General features: G+C 33.7%; 1 long non-coding RNA gene across 1 annotated transcript; it reads right to left on the bottom strand.

Annotated features, from left to right (window-relative positions):
- Positions 1-9711: 9711 nt before the first annotated feature.
- LOC144252961 (uncharacterized) lies at positions 9712-12750 on the bottom strand. The gene is made up of 3 exons (XR_013343089.1): positions 12674-12750; positions 10603-10737; positions 9712-9755 (listed from the first exon to the last, which is right to left on the bottom strand). It is a non-coding gene; the product is annotated as an uncharacterized LOC144252961 (long non-coding RNA).
- Positions 12751-20756: the final 8006 nt, after the last annotated feature.

Consider the following 20756-nt stretch of genomic DNA (forward strand, 5'->3'; position numbering starts at 1 on the left):
AATATTATTTTCACCCCAATAACAATATGAGAATTTGGTTGATTTGGTTACACTGATTCTTTTTCAACAAATAATTCTATACATCTTTTCTTTTGGTTTTCTTGGTCACAAATTATAAGAAAAAAAAATCACTTTTTAGGATGAAAAACAAGAAGCAGGACCAAAAAGAAAAAAGGACTGGAATTATTTGATCTGAACAGAAAGAGACAGAGGTGAATAATTTTGACAATACACTAAGTATTTCAAGGTAAGAAATAGTCATTGGTTCAAAACGTTTGGTGGAGAAACATAAAAAAGCAAAAATGCTTTTGAAATTAAAAGCCAAAAGCTAACTATATAATTTTTGTTAAATGCCAAATCTGTTGATAAGTAATTTCACAACATGAAATGTTATAATTTTACTTACAAGTTCAACCACTAAATAGTGACTTTTTCTAATTTTCAGTATTTAATCATTCTAAAGCTAGTTCTGTTTTAAATATCCATAAAAATAATTTTTAAAATACTTATTTATATATGTGTGCACAGCCAATTTTTAAAAATAGCACAATTTAGAAATCTGGATTTAACAGAGTTATAGACTAAGAGACAATATAAAAACTACTGATTGATTGTTAAAAATCTTACCTAGAACATTTCTGTGTCAGAATAGGTCTTGGAGGAACCTTTTCTTTTATGACCTTGTGTTCAAACTTTAAATAAAACAAAGACATCCAAAATTTGTCTCATACTCCCATGACATAAAGCACAAAACCACAAATAACAAATATTTCAGAAGCACACACAATGTTCAATTTGATAGAACAGTGATGATGTTTTGACCCAGACAAAAGCCCAGAAAGCTTTAGCAAAATAATTTACTGAAAAGAGGAACAAGAGAGTAGACACCGCTTTATGAAGAAACTTTAAATAATTAAGGGTAAGCAGAAGATCCAATAAATTATATATATTATAATTACCCACTCCTGCCACATTCAGATGGTGAAGTTAAAGGTAATCCCTCAAGGCACTCTTCCCCTTCTCTAAAACCCACACCTCCACCACTACCCCTTTTGGGGTATTAATAAAATGGAAGTTGTCAAAAAGAGTAAAACCAAAATATAAAAAGTGTGCTTTTCCTAGGAGGAAATAAAAGAATGTGAAAATGCTTCACTGCAATGCATGTCCTAATATTTATTTTCTTAAATGATATAACTTTTTTTTCTTACAAAAGACAAGATTCAAATCACACAACTTCCTCAACCTTAAAACATTTTAACAGGTGTAAACATTTTGGTTACAAACTTAATAAAATTTCTCCTTTATTAGATACTTACTTCACATTTAACTTGACCACCACTGCTGAAGATGATAATCTTAGAAATGATACCTTCACAGTCAGGGGTAAGACAAACTCCTTGTAGAAAATCCTATTTGATTTAAAAGAAGAAGAATGTTATGTGTAGGAGGGATAAATCTATGCATGTATACCATTTTTTTAAACTTCGTTTTTAGCTGTAGATGGACACAATACCTTTATTTTATTTATTTATTTATTTTTGTGTGGTGCTGAGGATCGAACCCAGTGTCTTACACATGCTAGGTGGGTACTCTACCACTGAGGCACAATCCCAGCCCCAACACATGTACTATTTTAACCACAAAGTACATTCAAAACATACTATGAAATTTCCTTTAGGGAGGCAATGAAAGTGCCTGATTGCTGCCATTTCAGAGCCTTCTTATAAGACTGTATCCACACGTATGAGGCAGACCTGTCCCTGTGACTTGCTTTGTGGTAAAGGAAGTCAAACTGCCATAGCATACACCAGGTCTAAATGAGCACTCTAGGAAACACAGTGTGAACTGGCTATTGTTCTTTTCCCTCTGTTACAGAAACATGTTCCAAAAAAGTACAACTTGGATTTGGAAATAAAGAACATGGCCACAGAGAATAGACCCAGCTGCAGCTCAACCCTGGCCAACAACTACAAAACTTCAGGACAAGTAATATAACCAAGAAAAGACCTTCTCATTGTTAGCCACAAAATATTTTGGTTGTATATTACTTCAGCATATCATAGTGAAAGCTGACTAATTAATAGAAGGTATTTAGAATTCTGAAAATGGTTAAGACAACTAATGGAGAGTACATAGCTTACAACACTCAATGTAAGTAAACAGACAGTAGAAGTGGCTCCAGGGTTACAGTTATATCTCTAGCTATCTATGTGAAAATTAGTTTCTACCAAAATTAAATAATTCCAACTGCTAAAAGACACCTAATATAATCACATTTTTTTTCCCACTAGGGATAATGGTTTGCATAGGGCTATATAGTATTAAAAAAGGCGCTTTTTTTAAGTCCACAGATTATATAGATCAGAAATAAACATTGTAACAAGAAAGTAAGACTGTAAAATTGTGCCCTCTTCCAAAGTATTCTAACTAATGGATTAAAACTAATCATTATATTGATAATAAGAATAAACCCCTGAGAAATGGCAGTATAAAATTTAAGTTAATTTATTAGGACAAATTACCTTAACCAATTTTGGTAAAAAACTAAAATGTTGGAACCTTAATTCTACATCAACGCTTTCAATCAATGATGAGCTAAATTGTCAGTGCATAATTTAAGATTTGTATTTTAAAACAAGAAAAAATTAAATTTTTATTTCTGATTATAACATCACAATACAAAAGTTAAATAATTTTTTAAAGGCCTCTAAAGTTACTCCCTTCATACTTGTATAAAATTTAAAAACTCATTTTCCACTTTATTGTTAAAATCATAACTTAAAACTTTCTAATGAAGTCTAGAATCCTCAAGAAGGGATTTATATTCACTTGAAGACTTTTTAAATATGTATATTGAATGTTTTTTTAAACATTCAATATACATATTTTAAAAATCCAGACAATCTTTATTGCGGCTTACCTTGTCAATTTTATCATTAAAGGTGGTTGTTTTTAACTTCTTCCAGCAGTTCATGTGAAATTCTATTTTACAATACTGGCAACAGCTGATTCGTATAAAACCCTGGATTTCAAAACATTTTAATTCACATTTTAAAGATGTCTATGCACATACACTTACTCATTCCCTCATAGCACACATATTAAGATAAAAAGAACTGTTGCATTCACTTGGCAGATATAACTAGATAATCTATCTCCTTGAAGAGGGATAAAATACTCTGTACTACAAAATGCTGAGTTCTATAGATACAGAACTTGGCAAAAATCTTCATTTCCACAGCTGACATCTGCATTATCCTTTACAGAATATCAAATATCTTAACAAACATTTCATCTGATCTACTAATCTAAGAGTAGGACAGTTATCTTCTTGAATAAACCAAAAACTTAATCACTTAATTAAGCACAAGTTAGTTTTTTTGGGTTTAATTCAGTGATTGCACTGGCCTTTATATTCTTGGACTCAATTTTTACAAGGCATTAGAAATCCAACAAATCATAGGTAACAATCTCACTTTGTTTCCTATGTTCCTAAGGAAGAGGCAGTTACATGAAACATGGCTAGAGGAGGAAATGAAATTAGCTAGCCTGTCATCTATGGTCACCACACCAGCCCTAAACATTTATTTCAGTGGCCCTGGCTTCCCATGTGAGATGACCTAAAAAAATCCAGGGTAAGGGGCAGGCAAGGTGACAACTTGGGTGCCTCCAATTACAGAATTTATTCTGGATTCATTTTTAAGGCATGACTTTGCAAGTTACTGTTCCATTTTACATTTCATTTTTTACCTTAATGTCTGGATCAGTTATGTATATCTGGATTTTGGAATATCCACAACACTTCTGATAGCAACAAATAGCATCTGGCACTGGAGGGAACCTGCATTCTTCAACAAATTTCTCTAACAGCATCTAAAGCAAAATAAGCAAATCTGATAGTATCACAAAACTGATTTGTCAATAAAAAATGCTTGTGATTCCTCTTGCCATCAAAACATTTTCAGCATAGAAATGAATGTTTTTACCCAGGACAAATTATATGTATACAACTTTTAAAGATTTTCCTTTTAAAAGGAAGCTGATACAAAGATATGTAAACAAAGAGAAATGAACAAAATTCTTGTTTTTAGAATTTCAGTCAGAATCAAAATCTTGTCCTCTGTTATCATCAAAACTGGTTTTGTAATTTATAGTTTTTAGAAATCTCCTTTAAGAATCAAGAGGGAAGCTGGGTATAATGGCGCATGCCTGTAATCCCAGTGATTTAGGAGGTTGGGGCAGGAGAATCACAAGTTCAAGGCTAGTCTTATCATCTTAGGCCCTAAGCAACTTAGCAAGAACCTGTCTCAAGATAATACACAAAAAGGGCTGGGAATGGCTCAGTGGTAAAATATCTCTGGGTTCACTGCCCAGAAACCAGGAAAAAAAAAAGGAAAGAATTAAGAGAAATCAAACAATTAAGATAAAATAAGCCTTAGGGCAAGCCTGAAAATCCTATGATTCATCTCTTTCTCAATGTAACTTGACCTAAAATCCTAACACTCCCATTCATCTATCTCTGCCACATGTATTTGTTAATACTCTAGAGAATTAGAAGCCCCCAAGAGACTAACACCATGCTTTCAGTACTGGTTTTTTGTTGTCAATAACTTGTATATCTCCATCCCAATATGGTATAATGAGAGGAAAATCTAATAATCTCTGTGCTTTATTTTTCTGTATCAGCTTTGTTGATACAAATATAATAAAACTTACATAAGAGTACAGTTCAGTGGCTTTTAATATATCCAAAATGTTGTACAACCATCACCAATCTAAATTTAGCTCATTTTCATCATCCAACAAGGAACTCAATACCATTAGCAGTTCCTCATCTTTTTCCCCTAATGCCCAGACCTAGACAATCTATTTTCTGTCTTTGTATACAGATTTGCCTATTCTGGATATTTCATATATACAGAATCATACAGCATGTGACCTTTGTGTCTGGCTTCTTTTATTTCGTACAGTGTTCGCAAGATTCATGCATGTTGTATCATATATCAGTACTTATTGTTTATCTATTCATCAGTGGATATTTGGGTTGTTCCCCCTTTGGGGCTATTATGAATTGTGCTGCTATAAACATTCATGTACAAGTTTTGGGGAGAACATGTTTTCCTTTTTTTGTACAAATCTAGGAGTGGAAATGCTGTGTCACATGGTAACCCTATGTTTAACTATTTGAGGAATTGCCAGTCTTGTTGTCCCAAAGCAGCTGCACCATTTTACATTACAACCAGCAAAGTATGAATGTTATAATATTTCCATAACCTTGCCAACACTTAATATCAATGCATATCCTCAGAGTGTGAACCAGTATCTCACTGTGTTTTTATTTGCATTTCCTTAATGGTTAACAATATTGTACTAATGGGTTATCACTATATTTTCTTTGCAGATATGTCTATTATATACTTGTAAATTTGATTATTTGTCTTTTTACTATTAAGTTGTAAAAGTTGGCCCCTGTACTTTTAAAAGCTTCATACAAAAGCAAGTTCTGGTATATGGGACAAAATTTATTAGTTTTTCTAGAATTGGTAAAGCATCCATATGGCTCCAGAAATGACACTAAATTCATAATTCAATTCATAAACTCAGGTACCATCTCAATAATGATATTAATATAATAAAACAGTAATACTGTACCTTCCTCTAAGTACAACCAGTACAGCATCCTGCTTAATAACATATGCTATAATGTCAGAATGCCTGAACTCAAGTTCCAGCTCTACCACTTCCATGATGCTTAACCATGAGCTCATCACTTCACCTATCTAAATTGTAAAATGGAAATGATCATACTACACAATTCTCAAGGCTGCTGTAAGGAAAATGTAATGATGAATGGAAGGTGTGTCACTAGTACCTAGGAAACGTGCATTGAAAGTCATTGTTTCTCTTTCAAGGGAGAATGCATGTCAGGGACTTTGAGGAGAGTACTACTGTCTGTCTTTCAACACCTGCATCACTTAATATAGCTATCAGGGAACATTCTCAAAAACAAACTGTTACCTTTATTTTCTCTGGCTGAGACTCTTCAATAATCACATTACTGGTGGGCCAAGTTAACACTCCTGGAAGACGACAAATCAAAGTTTTTGCTTTCTCAAAATGATTGAGAGCTTCTAGGAATCTAAAATCAGAATTAGGAAAAAAAAGATACTGAAGATGTGATGTGATATTTTCATTTACTACAAGAGTTCGAAAGACCTAGAGCTTCTTGGTAGGAGTACCTTCAATAAAACATCAGATGGAAGCATTCAATGAACACTAAATTTCCTTTAAATAAAACTAAAGTTTATTGCCGCTTGCTATTACAGTTAAATAAACTAAATATAACTGTGTCCTGGCCTTTGGCTTTATCATGGTAAGGTGTGTGCTAGTCCTTTTAAAATGCAACTTTGTTCCATTCAAAAAAAAGATACTGAAGTATTGGATTATGAAGTTAATGAGGGCTTTATTCTCTTTAGACTAAAAAAAGAGATTCCCTGCTTTCTCTAATCTTGAAACTATTTTCTAATTTAAAAACTTATTTTTGCCTATACATATGTAAAGATTCATATGTAGGGCTGGGGTTGTAGCTCAGTGGTAGTAGAGTGCTTGCCTTGCACACGTGAGGCACTAGGTTCGATCCTCAGCACCATATAAAAATAAACAAATAAAAATAAAGTTTTAAAAAAAGCCAATAACTCACTGACAAAAAATTGAAAAAAAATATTTATATGTAGAAAAGCTAGACTACCATCCACCATAAGACAATTATCAATAGCAGGATACAAATGGTACATTACAATGCCAAAAAACAGCTATTAGACTTTTACCTACATCATATTACTTAGGAATTAAAATGTAAATGCCTTTCAACATGGCAAAGACTTTTCAGTTTACCACATTTCCATGATTTTACACATTTATGTTTCTTTCCTGGACCTTGTGAATACCAGCATATCACCGTTGCATTAAACAAGTATGTCCTAACAATTTACACTACACTTTGAAATTAATTTCATTTGCTATTACTATAAAGGTGATTGCTAAATCCTATTTCCCTTGTAACTACTTGATCCTTACAGACCGATTCAAAAGTAACTTCATGAAGTAAAAGAATTTTCTTTAATCTTTAAAAATCTACAAAGAGGTTCCAGGCACACTCTAAGATTGGGTTCCCAAGAATCTCATAAAACTTTCCCTAAAATGTTAGATGAAAATATGAGGAAAATTAAAAATTATAAGAGATATTTCAATCAGTGAACAATTATTTCTTTATAATGTAACCTATGTATATTGAATGCAAGTGGTTGGAAACACAGATTTCTTTTTTTAAAGCCCAAGACACAATACTGTTCCCTAAGGGTCATACAGACAATCTGGGGAGACAAGACTAAGAACAATGCAACATTTAGAGAAAAGTTGTATTTTGAACCTGGAATAAAGATTTCTACTATAATAGAAATTTAGAAAGGTTTTTATGCTTAACTTATGATGTATTTAACATCATGTTAACATGTACCTTTTATTAAAAACACTTTCATACAATTTTTTTGGAAATAGGTGCTTAACATCAAAATGTATAAACCATATTTTAAAGTACTAATTTATATCAATTCAGTCACCATTTATAGATGAAATGTACAAATGGATATTAAATTCTTCATGTTAAATATTACTCACTTTCTTATGAATTACAAAATTAATAATCATCAAGAATTGCACTGATTGATCTTGCTTTAATACTTAATATTGATACTAAGATGTCAGCTCCTCAAAGTAAATCCAATCATAATAGTGTGCCACACATAAGGTAACAAAATAATTCCAGAAAAAGGATCATCATTACATTAAGACTATTTATCAGCCTGGAAATTAATGTCATTTCTACTAACCTGTTTTTTTTTTAAAATATACTTTTCCAATTCCACAATAGGCCAAGCAATCAAGTCCCTCATTGGGGTAGTGTTCAATAATCCTTTTAAACTGGTTTTAAGCTTCAGATAATTCCTTTAATAAAGGTGAGAACAATAATCACTTATGCAAGAAGAAAAATGTTAAAACAGACTTCACCTCAAAGTTGATTCCTTTCGTGTAATATTAAAAAAACTGCATATTAAAAAATTCTTATGGAAAAATTACACTGTCTGCATTTCATTTTCTTAGAAGTTATACAAATTTCCTATAGCTAATCAGATGAACATATGGAAACCCAGGAATTCAACAAATCCAACCTTGCCAAAAATATAAGACAGCCAACTATATAAACGTTTCTTTGTACACACAAAGTGATGGCCTATGCTGGCTAATACTATAAGATGTAAATTCATGATAAAAAAAACACACAAATACAAATACACACATGCACACACATTGTAATCTACATCCTACTAAGTACTGCTCTCTTAGACAAAAGCTATCTTAAAAATAGCCCCCCCTCAAAAAAAAAGCCCTTTAGAGGCATTCCAAGAATGTCTGAAACAAGGGCTGGACTGTGGTCAACTCATGACTTCCTTAAGGGTCTATGCTGATGAAAATCTTTTAAATGCATAAATTCTACCATATTCATAGTTTTTTTAAAAAAATTGACTATTTTACAGTAAATCATGAGTATAACAAACTATTTCTTCAATTCCAATAAGGGAAAGCATGAAATTTATTATTCTGTGCAGATAGAATTAAAATCATGAAGTCCTGTTTCCATTGATATATTATAAAACAGAATTAGACAGGCATTAATAGAAGGCATTCCATCTGTCACATCAAGAACAAGGAAAATGAACCTCAGGCACTGTAGATTCTCAGAAGTGAGTAAAACATGAACGTCAAGGTTGATCATAACTAGGTAGCAATTTAGAGTTGAACTTTCATTTCATCAGGTAAGTTTAGCATCCAAGTTGGCAGAAAGGATATGTTATAATACTTGAAATCATTCTAGAGAACCTCAAACAAGGTTATAACACTGAATAGCACAGGTAAGTAAGCATCCCAGGAAAGTAAAAGAAGAGCATGAGTAATGGGGACCACTAGAGCTCACACCTACATGCAGACAATATGTTATTATCTGAATCCTCCACTTAAGAATTAACCAAACACCAAACTACTCATCACCCAGAACTAAGAGCTATTAAGCATGGTCATGTTCACTTCAGTTTTCTAATAAAACAGCATAACACAAAGTTGAGATCTCCTTTCTAACTTCCTCAGGCCCATTCTCTCTTTTATCAATAAATGTTGTCATCTTAAATATGATAAACGGGTAGTCCATGATATTTTTTTCTCAGTTTTACAAACTGCAGAGATATCCATAAACAATATTTAATATTGTTCTATATGAAATGATACACGAGTGTTATCACAATGTTTGTGTTCTCCAATCTGCTCTTTTCCTTCAAATTTATGTTTTTGCAATTTGCCTACCATGATATATTAGATTCTTTATTTTTTATGTAAGTAAGATGTAGAATCCCAGTATTGCAAGCATTATTTTTTCTAATAGGAATACAAAGTTTTCTTTAAAAAAAAAGAAAAGAAAAGCACAAACTATTTAAATTTAGCTATTTCAGCCTTTCAAGAAAGTACACAGAAGGAAATGAGCCAAAATGGAAAAAACAGTTTTTATATATCTTACAAAACCAATATCCTATTTTATTTGTTAGTTCTCTGTGTTACAATCTTACCTCAGGCTGTCCTATTCCAAGCAGAGAAATGGCAAATCCATATACTACTAATACATAGTTAATCATGGCCAGGTTCAATTGCTGTCAATAAAAAGGCTTTAGTTAAAAATCTAAACATAAATCTGCCAGTTTACATCACATTAACCTTCTAGCCACAACAGTGTAATAGCATCACTAAACAAGTGTAATAACATCATTCATCAGTATGATTGAATTAAAGATCAAATAGAATTAGAAAATATATTTTGCAAATACAAAACTGTTATATTCATATCAAGTATTTAAAACACAAAATCAGTGCTGGGGTTGTGGCTCAGCGGTAGAGTGCTCGCCTAGCATGAGCGAGGCCCTGGGTTCCATCCTCAGCACCGCATAAAATAAATAAATAAAATAAAGGTATTGTGTCCAACTACAACTAAAAAAAATTTTAAAAAAATAACACACAGAATCGATGTGTCAGTTGTTTAAGGCATAGTTCATAATAAATTAGAATAATTTTTAATTAAAATCATGTGCTTTTGCATGTGTTAGTAACAGATTAAGTAAGATATCTGCTCTTTCACAATCTTGCTTAAGCTACTCATTTATCTAGTTAATTCCTTCTTGCTGGATAAAAAAAATGCAACCTAAAAGTTAGTCCAAATTTTTGCTTTATTAAAAGACTCCTTTTCATAAAAGGAAAGGCCAGAAGGTTCTGATAACCCAAACAATGGTCAAAAAGAGAACATAAGTATGGATCATACATTGAATGTAATCACAAACTCTGAATTGGGATCATCACCTGTGCCCTGCCCCACAACCTGGAGGAGATTCACCTGCTCCCAGCCCAGGTATAAGGTATATAACTTCGAGTTAAAGCCTTGATTTTTTCTAAATTCATCTGAAGTGCACTGGTATTGATAAACATGCTATGATTTGGCAATTTTACCTTTATTTTTTGAGGATCTAAACCATTTAGCAACTCTGTAAAGGCCTGCGCAGCACTTCGGCAACGCTGCTCCAATAAGGCTGTGTAACCATCTTGAATTAAGCTTCTTAGCATTTTCATTATATTAGCAAAATCCTGCAAAAAGAAAAAAAAAAGAAAAAGAAATTTTATTTCACTAGTGCAAATCTACAGCTTTTTTAGTTTAAAACTTACGATGTTAAGTTCACAATAACACTTTATAAATGATAATAAGTATTTAAATAAATACTCAAACTATGCTTTATTCATCATATTCCTTTCTCAGCACAGTACTGCCTCATTATCTTCATTCCTCTGCCACTGCCCATGAGAGGAAAGTTTGATTCATTTTATTCTATACAGTGCAAAGCTTTGCTTACTTTTTCAGTCTATACCAATAATATTTTGGAGTTTTAACAATGTAAGAAGAATACCAAACATCACTAAATAAGTAAATTGTCTGGGACTACAACAATTAGACACAGGACCTATGTACCCAAACAATCAGATTTTAACAACTGTCATCCTGTGCTGAAACAAACATTAATTTTATGCAAGAAATACATATTTCAATCGTTAACTACTCCTACTTCACATGTACTTAAATGTAACCAGAAAAAAATTATTGACAGAGTACAATATTAAATAAAAGGAAAAACATAAAAAATAAAAACAAAATTGACATAATATACTCAAATAAAGTGATAAACACTTTACAAGTTGAAAACATATGTACACAAACATTATACTGTGAATTCAGATTTTAGTTACATGGCAATAGCCTTAAGTTACAAAAGTTCCACAAAGATGACAGAGGTAAGACATTAAGATAAAGTCTCGTCATCCTTGCCATACATGTGTACACCATTCAGAGAACAGAAAATACTAATCTAAACAATATACTCCTCACTGTTCCTAACAATACAGACTCAAAAGGTAAACTGTAGAGTTTAGTCACAGATTAACAAAAGATTCCTGATGGTTTCTAGCCAATGAACCAAAATATAGGGCAACTTTCCCCCAAAATATGATGGAAAAGAACAATTCTCATATTAACCTGGTTATCCACTATAGTAAAACACACATGAGAGCCACATTTATTTTAAGATATGAATTTGAGATTACAGACCATGAAGTGCTGTCCTGTCAATCACTAGTTATTCGCCTTTTTTAAAAATATTTTTTAAAAATATTTTTAGTTGTCAATGGATCTTTATTTTATTTATTTATATGTGGTGCTGAGAATTGAACCTAGTGCCTCACACATGCTAGGCAAGCACTCTTCCATTGAGCTTCCACCCCATCCCAAATATGCTGTTTTAATCTCCTTTCTTAATCTAGGAACAGATCCACATAGCCTTGGAAATTATTTCCCTTAACATAACTTAACATAGGATATCTGTACTGTAAGTTTCATCAGAGCAGGTTGGACACTGTCAATGCAGACTCCCTCTGTCTGAAACATCTGGGAGGGGCCCAATAAAAACGTATTGAATGGGTTCACAAACAACTATCATAAATAATCTTTTTACCTTCACAGGCTTTTTTTTAAGTCCTTCAGGGTTTTTAGAGTCAGTAAAAATATAAAAACATATAATTAAAAAATCTCCAACTGTTAACAAATTCTAAAACTGCTTTTATTCAAATAATTAGAAATCTGTTTCAGTCCTTTGTAAGATGTTATATAGACTTAAATAATTAATTTAATTTTAAATGACACATAAATTTTGAAGCAATTATCCTATTCCATGATATAAATTTTCATCACTAAATAACATAAAAAGAATTTATCAAGTTTATTGTTAAAGTAGGCATAATGAAACTGCATATGTTTAAATCTTTTTAAATTATCCAAATCTTTGAAAAATATTTAAAGTTAGTATTACTATTAAATCTTTGGCAAGAAATTCTACAGTTCTAACCACTGGTTAAATCTCTGGGTAACAATTTTTGAATTAGTATTTAAATTAATGATAGTCTGGTTTCTTAGCAAGCATATATTAATTCATGACCAGAGCTTTGCTATTTCTACTGGAAAAGCTTTTTCAATTACCTGGTGTGCAGCTCTGGAAGATTTAGAAAACTGTTTCTCCAAGATGTTTTTCAAATCAACTGGTAAAGTCAACTGTGAACTAAAACTTAAAGAGAAAAGCATGTTTTAAATCATCTTAAAATAAAACAGTCCTGTTTATATAAAGAAAAATATGGAGTAAATGGACAGTCACATGTGAGTTCCTAAATAGAAATATTACTAAGACACTGATTTCCCAAAATTACTCTCTAAATCCAATGTAATTTCAATAAAAAGTCCCTATAAAATTAGAGGAAAAAAAAATACCTGAATTTCTCTGATTCATTGTTTCGGGATTTTTGTTTTCCTTTATGTTTTGGAGGATGACCTGTGAATACAAAAGCATTTGTTCCTGAGATCCACACATAAAAACCCACAAGCCTGAGAGCGAAACAATAAAAACATATGTAAATTGGAATAAGAAAGCCAAAGAAGCAATACTATATGAGAGCATAATTACAAACAGGTAAGCCACAAAGGAAGGCAGGCACTGATGATGGTATTCTATGTATGATGTAAAATTATTACAAAGATAAATTATAATGGTGATAATAGTTATTTAGATTTGCAGCAGATACAGAGAGATATAGGCAAGGGCTCCTATTCTCAGGCATTTTACAATCAGATGGAAAGAAAGGACACATCGTTTTAGTAATGAAGATAAGAAAAGACTATGCCATTATTGACACATTAATTCCACAGCCAGTAACTTCTCTCCTAACTACAGAAGGAAGAAATCACCCACCTAAGGCAGAGTGGTTGGGGAAAGTGTTGGTGAGGATGCAGCCTTTCTTTGGCCTTAAGATGAATGATTTGGACAGACTGATTGGAACCCAAGAGTAGAGTTCATTTATAAATATTAAGTAAACCTGTACAACCTTAAGAGCTCTAGCAAGATAGAAGGCTAGAAAATGACTGCAAAGGCAGGCTGGTGTGAGTGTTCGCAAACCCTTTGCTTCAGATACCCATGAGTCATCAGGCTAGCCTTTATCACACTGGCAGGAATCAAGCCTCTGTGTAGCAGGGGAGTGAAACATTCAAAGCTACATGGAAGAGTGAGCATAGTGGAAGGACAGAGAATATGTGCTAGGTTTGTGGGGACAGCACAGAGCTGATCAAGGTCAATGAAATAAGAAGGGTGGAGCCCAAGCTGGCTTCAGTAGCCTCAGAAACGAAAGGTACAGGAGTCTTAGTGTGATTTCTGCTTTGTGAGGTTGGGCAAAACTATTTAACCCTAATCCTGGGATTTCAAGTTCTTTTACTGAACGTGGATACTGATGAGTAGATAGTATTTAAATAAGTTACTTAGATGTGTTGTCTGATAATAATGGCCTAAGAAATATTAACGAATTAAAAACTACCTTTCTAAAAAAAAAAAAAGCTTAATCCTCAAAGATTTTTCACATGGTGTTGGAATCACAATAGGTAAGACAGACACCTAAGTTCCCACTCACTGTAAGCACACTAATTGCTAACCAACTGCAAATGTTCAGGGGTTCAACATGTGGAATTAGACCCCAGAGAAGACAGAATGTAGGTAGTAAAATATAAAAATGGATAGAAACAAAGCCATTCAAAAGAAAACAAGCGAGAGAAAGTATAGAGAGCAACAAGGTTTCACTAACTGGAGGCCAACAATCCACTTCAATAACCCTGAAAGGTACTCTATATGAAAGCTTGAGATAAACAACTATTGGGTATAACAACCTTTAGAATCATTTAAAAAAAAGTCTATTTCCTTAAACTCTTGTTTTGAAAAACAGAGAAGCATGTAATCCCTGTGAGAAAGATTTTCCTCAAAATTAAAACTAAACAGGAATTAGCCTAAAGCATTCTTATGGGCTGAATGGGTTGCCCCAAGATTTGTTATGTTGGAAATCTAATCCCCAATGGTTTTAGGAGGTAGAACTTTGGGGAGGTGATTAGGTCATAAGGTAAAGACCTCCTACAGGAATTAGTGCCCTTATAAGAAGAGGCCCCAGGAGATGCCCCCATCCTTCTATCATGTGAGGCCACAGCAAAAAGTTAGCCATCTACTGTTGGGCACAGTAGTACACCCTGTAATCCTAGCAACTCTGGAGACTATAGCAGGAGGATCCCAAGTTCAATGTCAGCCTCAGCAACTTAGCAAGACCCTTTGTCAAAATAAAAAATAAAAAAGGCTGGGGATCGCTCTCAATAGTAAGTCCCTGGGTTCAATTCATATTATCCATAAAAAGGTCATCCATTAACCAGGAAAAGAGGCCTCACCAGATATCAAAACTGCTGGCACCACAATATTGGATTTCCCAGCCTACAGAAATGTGAGAATTGAATGTTTGTTGTTTAAAGCTACCCAGTTTATAGTATTTTTACTACAGTAGTTCCAAAGGACTAAAGTATCCATTCTTTTTTTTTTTTTTTTTTTGGTGCCAGGGACTGAACTCAGGGGTACTTAACCAGTGAGCCACATCCCCAACCCTTTTAAAGTTTTTTTTTAAATTTAGAGACAGCATCTCACCAAGTTGATTGCCTTGCTAAATTGCTTAGGCTGGCTTTGAACTTGCAATCCTCCTTCCTCAGCCTTCCAAGATGCTGAGATTACAGGTGTGCACCACCACACCTGACAACAGATATCCATTCTCAACAGGAGTTGAGTATTACCCCAAATACAGTGAAAAAATTAAGTTGTTGGGAGATGAAAAAGCCTAGTTCTTTTTATATATAAAGCACAGATGAACATATTGTATGTAAACAGACAAGCAGTACGTATGGTATTAAAATTTTCAGAGGGATATTAAAAAAAATAAAGAAAGAAAGGCTCCTGAGATTAAGGAAAGGGAGATAATAATGAAAACTTTCAAAAACAAGAAACAAAGGTGGCCTAAAAGTGATTAAGGACAGATTAAGAAATGCTATGTGCTTAAGTGTTCCTTTCCATTCTTCTTATTGAAGTTCCAAAATTAAATGTATTAAGTAATGAAAAGACTGAGCATTGATTTCAAATACTCAATGTTTTCTTAACAATAAAAACTGCTATGTTTATGCTGAGTGTTTCCCAAAAGTCCACGTGCAAAGGCTTAGTCGCTAGGGTGGCAATATTAAGAAGTTCTGTAGAATCTTGAAGGAAGTTGGTTAAATCGCTGGAGAAATGCCTTTGAAGAGGAATGTGGGAGCCTGGTCTTGTCTTCTCTCTCTGCTTCCTGGCTCAGGATAGGAGCAGTTTGCTCCACCACATTTTCCCTGCCATTGCAATCCACTGCCTTACCAGCACTGAGCCAATACAGGCACCATATCTTCACATCTCCAGAACTATGAGCCAAAATATAATTCTCTTTACATCATAGCTAGCGTTTGCCAAATATTTCATTATACTGATGGAAAGCTGACTTATACAGAAGCATTATAAATTAAAATGAGAACAAGAGCAAATATAAAAGAGGCTTGTACAAATTTTAGGGCATAAAGTTTAGGTAATACTACGACAACTCAGCAACAATTTATATAAGAAAAATAATCACTTGGTGGTGGTAAAAATTCAGGATGACAGTCACAATCATCTCCCTTCAAAGCATCATCTACCACTTGCCCATGAAAATAAAACTAGTGAGACTGTAAAAATAATATAGCCATTTCAGTTATACCAATCCTCAGCATTTATCCAAAAGAACTAAAGTCAACATACTATAGTGATCATGCATATCCATGTTTGTAGCAGCATAGTTCACAATAGTCAAAACTATGGAACCAGTCTACGTGGTCATCAATGGATGAACTGATCAAGAAAATGTGATACATACACACAATGGAGTTATACTCAACTATAATGAAGAACAAAATTATGCCATTTGCAGGAAAATGTATGGAACCTGAGCACATCATGTTAAGTGAAAGAAGCCAGACTGAGAAAGCCATGGGTCATATGTTCTCTCACACTTGGGAGCTAGAGAAAAAATAAAGAAAAAAAGAGGACCAGTCTCATGAAAATAGAAGAGAGACCAGCAGAGTAGTGGAGAGGGACCAGGGTGAAGGGAGAGGAAGTACTGGGGAATGAAATGGACCAAATTGTTATATGCATGTATGAGAATGTAACAATGGATTCCACTATGCTGGATAATTATAATGTACTGTTAAAAAAATAAGAATTCAATGGCCATGTAATAGAATTTGTATAGAATATGATAGAATTCACTCAAGCGCCTAAAATATGCATCTAGTTACTAAGCCTAAAAGTATAAGCAAGCATACAAAATGATAACTAGTGACCAGAGATCAAGACAAATGACAAATTTTTGAATGACAATTCTATCTCTGATGCCTAGAATGATGTCTCATGTGGCAGCTATTCAACAATGACTAAACTGAATATTACCACATTATTCCTGTGCTCTTCTCCCTAAATTAATACAGCCTCTTGGAGATTTTCAATATTACCAACAAAAGGACTTAACGGTACATTAAGAAAGTTTCTTTCAATGCCCATCACCCTCCCAATGACAAAACATCATAATCTTTTCTTTCCTCAAATCTTGAAGAGAAATATAATGTGACTTAGTGATAGCTGCTGAGTGTTGGAGATATATCACAGGTAGAGGAAAACTCAGACACATTTATCTGGGTCACCTGACCTCAGAGGCAGGCTAGAAGCCTTAGTGTGGTGCTCTGAAAAAAACCATCAGACCAAGATTGCTGCTGAGCACCTTGGCAGAGGTGGGGAAGGAGTGCCTCCTAGGCACCCCAGCTTAGCACAAGCTGGCTGGTGAGCTGCTACAGTGCCAGGTCACAAACAGATTACAAATCAGAAAAGTGAGAAAAAGACAAATCCAAAACACAGGGAGGGGCAGAAGTGACTTGGCCAACAGACCCCATTGTAACTCATTCCTGAAACTGGCTGGGTGACCTAAAAGGAGGGTATAAAAATGGACTAAATGGCAAAATTATATCTAGAAAAAATACTTTTAATATCTGTAAATATAGTCAGGCTTGACAGTACATTCCTATAATCCCAGCGACTCAGGAGGCCAAGGCAGGAGGATTCCAAGTTCAAAGCCAGCCTCAGCAACTTAGAAAGGCCCAAAATAAAAAAAAATAAAAAGGCTGGGGATGTGCTTAACTCAGTGGGTAAGCATCTCTAGGTTCAATCCCTGGTTAAAAAAAAAAAAGATATGTAAGTGTGATTCCAGAAGAAATTCTGTGACTTTAAATATATTATTTTTATGTAGTTGTATGAGGTATAATTGGTTGTAGTTATATGAGGAATAATTGCACTGGGGATGTGGTTCAGTGGTTAAGCACCTTTGGGTTCATTCCCTGGTACCAAAAACAAAACAAAACAAAATCTAAAAAAAGAATAATTTTCTTGATCTCAACAATTAAGAGTTTATACCACCAAAATAGTTGGTTTCCACTATCACCAACATGTTACTATTAATAGCTGAAATAATTTTAAGTTTTTAACTGAGCTTACCTTTAGATTCTGATTACCACCATTTGACATCTTGTAGTTAGTTTTTTTGAGATCTCTTTCAGTCTCCACAGCCTGGCCAGGCTTTGCCAACTTTTTGCTTTAGGGGAGGGAGGTGATGTTTACCTATTAAATGTCAGATGGCGTACAGAACATAATCCCAGAGAAATATGTAGAATAATCTGTTCCCTAAGTAGACTAGCAGCAAGAAATACTTGTCCTGAAGGTTTGGGACTGACCTGTGCCTGAACCATATCTTCATTACAGGTATGCAAAGCCATCATTCATCTGCCAGTGTGTCTGCTATCTAATATGGTTCTACTCAAACCAAGCATCCAGGAAGTTCTATTATCTCATTTACTTTGCAAATAATGTATGATAATGAAACTATTTTTTAAAATAATTTTTAAAAACTTTTGCAGGGGCTAAGTAATTTTTTCCACCTGTGGCCCTTGAACCTTATGCTTCCATAGAAACAGACAGCAGCATAGTCTGTTTTAATCTTTAACCATAAATGATTTCCAAGAATCAGTGACACCACCCTCAATTCTTATTTCTTTCAACCAGTTTCCAGCATTTAAATTTATTCAAGCATGACTGAAAATCAAACATGTTGAAAATACTAACCTTCATTAAGCTGTGAAACTTTCTATTCTTAAGCAAAATATTTCAGTAAAATAAATCCAGTGACCACATTTGCTGTGAAGAGGGAGGATTGGGGCAATGACGCAAGACTGACTAAGGGCATCAAGCCTTAAAACTTGTTCTCTACCTCCAAGTCATTTTTTTCCGAAACCGGTTCACTGAATTTTAAAAACTAATTTTTTATGAGCAATTTGAGATGTAGGAGCTATTCAAAACTATATTAACCACTTAAGCAGTGATATGGCCAACTGAAGACCCAAAGTTGAATTTACAGGATCTTCTACTGGTCCAAGCACAATAAGTAAAATCATTGGTTCTAGATAGAAAGCATTACCCATTATTTTCTCCTTGTGAGCAAAAGGTCTTCAGCACTAAATAGCACTAAATAAACAGGACATAAGGAGTGAACCTGAAAGTTACATCACACTTTACAAATTTCAGGGATTAATAAATATATATGTCCTTAGAAGAAAAGGAAACTTTAAAATTTTCAAGAGAAATATTACACAGAGAGTTGGGTAGAGGACACATCAAGCAATTATGTTCACTAGAAAAATCTGTATCTTACTTTTAAGGACCCTCAGAGCTTGGAAGAACTGGATTAAGACAAAGGCAAACACACATGGGAAAGTTAGGTTAAGGTCAGCAGGGTCCGGGTGGACAGGGTATGTGTGATGCTCCAACTTTATTCATCACTGCTGCTGTGGGGTTGGGAAGGAGAAAGGGAGCCGCCAAATCTGCATTTCCCTCTTCTAACCTGTTAGACTGTGTGAGCATGTTGTTTCTATGTTGTTTAAACATTCTTTAAAGAAACAACAAAAGAGAAGGCTTTTCCTACTTCAAGCACACACAGCCCAAGAAGGCTTCATAGGCAAAATGATAGCCCCTCAAAATGAGGAAGACTTGAACATATAGATGTAAAAACTTATTGTCAAATTGATGTAGCCCTGACATGATATTTATATTCTGCCTTTCCCTTAACAAATGAATTTTCATTTGTCTGAACTAAATTAACTTAAATTTAAGTTCTATTATAAATGTTTATATTTATATAAAAATATGTACACAATGTGCTAATCTTCATGCTAGCTCAGTGACATTCTATACTCAGTTGTTTCTTATTGCAAGATATTTTTCTCTTTAAAACACATGGACAGGGCTGGGGTTGTGGCTCAGCAGTAGAGTGCTTGCCTCGCATGTGTGAGACCCTGGGTTCGATCCTCAGCACCACATACAAAAATAAACAAGTGAAATAAAGGTGTTGTGTTCAACTATAACTAAAAAGTAAATATTTTTTTAAAAACCCACATGGACAAACAGCCCAGCAATAAGAATTCATAATAAGAACTAGTTATTTCAGAACAAATATATAAGAAAGAAATGGCTTCTTAAAGTAAGATTTATATTCAGATTTTATAACCTGTTCATACTTTAGCTCGTGGCTTCCTGGGACTTTACCATCCAGTTTTTGCTGAATGACTTGCCAACATGATCCTGGCATACAGGTAAGTTCATCCATTCCCACAATGCCCATTATACTGCTTTTTGCTGTTGCAGTAAATAGGGGTTCATGAGAAGGCTGCTTTTTGTTTCCCCCATAAAAAATCTTAATGCTTACTTTTTGACTCACATGGGATGATTTTCTTTTGTCAGTTTCACTGCTACTATATTTATATTTCAGCCATAAGAATAAAATATAGCAGGTAGAGACCAAATCCATTAAATGGTGTCTACTTGCCTGATGTATTATCTACAATACAAATTTCTTTCTACTCAATTCTTAAAAGAACCCCAGTGCTTACATAATGCAAAACAAATAATTCACTATAGTATCAAATTTACTTATTCTTCAATTTGATCATTTCAGGCCAAACTTATAAGATCAATAAATTACAGAGATAAATTCCTTCACTTAGACCTTTTAAGTTTTTGAAAAAGGTAATTTGGATCTCCTGCATTTAAACTAATTTATTATAG

This window comes from Urocitellus parryii, unplaced genomic scaffold (genome assembly GCF_045843805.1).
Source record: "Urocitellus parryii isolate mUroPar1 unplaced genomic scaffold, mUroPar1.hap1 Scaffold_71, whole genome shotgun sequence".
NCBI classification, from domain to species: Eukaryota; Metazoa; Chordata; class Mammalia; order Rodentia; family Sciuridae; genus Urocitellus; species Urocitellus parryii.